The following is a 2,831-nucleotide window of genomic DNA, read 5'->3' as shown; positions in this document are numbered from 1 at the left end:
AACATAGGTGTCGATAAAGGAAGCGTAAGATGTGCGTTACTGGGTGCAGAATGGAGAACGTGGGGCTGGCTAGGCGGCGACAGATCGGTGCAATGAGTGAGAGACGATTGTGCGCTCCCCACGCCTTCAAAGTCTTATGTAGTCCATATAAACGCGCGGGGGGGGGGATTGAAGGAGGAAAAAGGATCGGATGAAGAACGAAGTGTGGGCCCTTTTCCTGGGCTCAAAAATTGGCAAAAAAAAAAAATGCTACCCGTTTTAAAATTTTAAAAACACTTTGTGAGAAAGGAGGCGAACACTTATTTTTGCTTGGAAAGACTGGTTAAATTCAGATTAGTACAGCTGGGCTGTATTATACTAATGTAGTAAAATGAACAATTAGAATAATGATTTGTCTGCATAATTGCTAGAATAATGATGTAATGCATAATCACTGGGAAAATTCACTGGGAAAGTTCTGTGTCAGTAATATGTGGCTAACCAAATGCGCATTGCACATGGATACTTTGTATGTAGCAAAACCTTCCATTGTATGCCCCTGAGAAACGATCCAAATGTATTACAGTGTATTACCATGTGTAGTCCCTTTGTTCCTAAAAGAAGGATAGTATAAAAACTGAAGTCTAATCCCACCCTCTTCGTTCAGAATTGCCTATCTCTATATGCCTCTGAACCTGCGCAAATAAACCTCTCTGCTAAACCCCTCTGGAATTCGTAAGAGTTCTTTCGTTTTCCACAAGAATACTAACTCAATTTTTAAAAGTTAGGCGTTACTTTGTTATTAATATGAAAAAGGATCCCATTTGTTTCCTTACAATATAATAAAGTATCCAGGGTACCTTCCTTTGCACACATTTACCAGGAATTAAGCTTCAGTAAGCCTACCACATTGACAACACGGTGTTTTCCGGATGTTTTGAATTATACTGTAATCCCTCAGTTTGTTGCCAATAGCTTTGCTGCTTGGAGCTATTAACGGTGAAGATTCAAATACGACTGGGAAGGAATGCTTTAAGGCTGTTTCTCAACCTTGACAACTTTGTGTGGACTGCAATTCCCAGAACTCCTCTCTCCAGCATGATAGCTGGGGAATTCTGGGAATTGAAGTCCACCAATTTTGAAGTTGCCAAGATTCAGAAACAAAGTTTTAAGGAATTCCCTTAATTCCCTGGATCTGCTTGACATCAAAAACACTCATTTCAAAGCATACACAGCTGGAGCACATCATTTTGTCTTTCCCAAATTAAGGCATTTCTGTTTTCTTTCCTAGCATAGCATACAATGTAGCCTAGGAATATGAAACATACATACATATTTTTTTAAAAGTCTGTCAACCTATCATTATCAGAAAAAGGGAATGGTTGTTGCAGAGTGCAATAGTGTTGTCTGTGGACTTTATGCCTTTCTCCCCAGCTCTCATTTTATCTCTAAAAGCCAGATCATTGAAAACCAAACTGTCAATATTCAACTTGAGAATCCAAATAAAACTCCAGGTTCATTTCTTCTCTGAAATTCTTACTGTTTATTGAATCCACTGAATGGTAATGTCAAAGTAAAACTAACTCTGAGGTTCCAACCCCAATTCATAGACTTAATAATTTCCCCAGCCAAACCTTCAAAGTCTTATGTAGTCCATATAAACAAGTTCACTTTATTATGAGAAACGGCTGATTCAAATCCACACTGGTTCTGGTATCTTGAAAAGGTTTCAGGCTCTCACGGTCTTCAGCTGAATTGTAGAAGTTTCGTTTCTCCATCTAACCCAGTGTTTCCCAACCTTGACAATTTTAAGGCATGTGGACTTCAACTCCCAGAATTCCACAGCCAGCATTGCTGGCTGTGGAATTCTGGGAGTTGAAGTCCACATGCCTTAAAATTGTCAAGGTTGAGAAACACTGATCTAACCCCCTTGGAAGTACACCTCCGCCCTTTAATCTAAAGGGAAGTTGAAATGCAGAGGCACACAGCTGCCAAATTTCGTCCTTTTGGGGGGGGCTGAAGCAGCATTTAGACCAGAAAGCATGATCTTGCATTGTGTCAAAATCAAAAAATGAATCCAATTCATGAATGCAAATTAACAGGGATTCAGTCTGTCACTAGTCTCCCTCCATGGAATTCATGGTTCTTCAGAGCTCAAGCGTGTTTTACATACTTGCCACTTTTGTGTATTTACCCAATGCTTAACACTACCAAGAACTCATAAATCCCAGCATGAGACTGAGACTCATGACTTCTCAAGGTATGCTTTAAAAAAAAGTCAAAATGGCAGCCATGGTGCAATAGCTTTGCCTGGTGTTTTTTTTTTTTTGGTGTTTTTTTTTTTGCACATATATATCATGGGTGCACAATGCAGAGCTTCAAACACAGCTGTGGCCATCTTGACTTTTTTGATCATATCCTGCAGACTCACCTCCCCTCCCCAAATATCTTATGCCCAGCATTTTCTGTTATATCAAGCCGGCTGCCCTGGTGGCACAGTGGTTAAAATGCAGTATTGCAGGCTAACTCTGCCCACAGCCTGGAGTTTGATCCTGATCCGGAGCTCAAGGTTGACTCAGCCTTCTATTCTTCTGAGGTTGATAAAATGAGGGGGCCAATTGTTAACACTGTAAATCACTCAGAATGCCATAAAGCCGTTGCGGCCTCTGACCCGACGTAGATCTCAATTAGCTCCTTGGTTCACCGAGGAGCTGAGAGAGATGAAACGCCGGAAAAGACGCCTAGAGAGCAGTTGGAGGACTACCCGAACCGAACCCGACCGAACACAGGTAAGGACACATGTTAGATCCTACCTTGTGGCAATGAGGGTGGCGAGGTCTAACTACTACTCC

Source organism: Protobothrops mucrosquamatus, unplaced genomic scaffold (assembly GCF_001527695.2).
Source record: "Protobothrops mucrosquamatus isolate PMUCROS unplaced genomic scaffold, P.Mucros_1.0 scaffold579, whole genome shotgun sequence".
Classification (NCBI taxonomy): domain Eukaryota; kingdom Metazoa; phylum Chordata; class Lepidosauria; order Squamata; family Viperidae; genus Protobothrops; species Protobothrops mucrosquamatus.
This window is presented reverse-complemented; position numbering follows the sequence as displayed.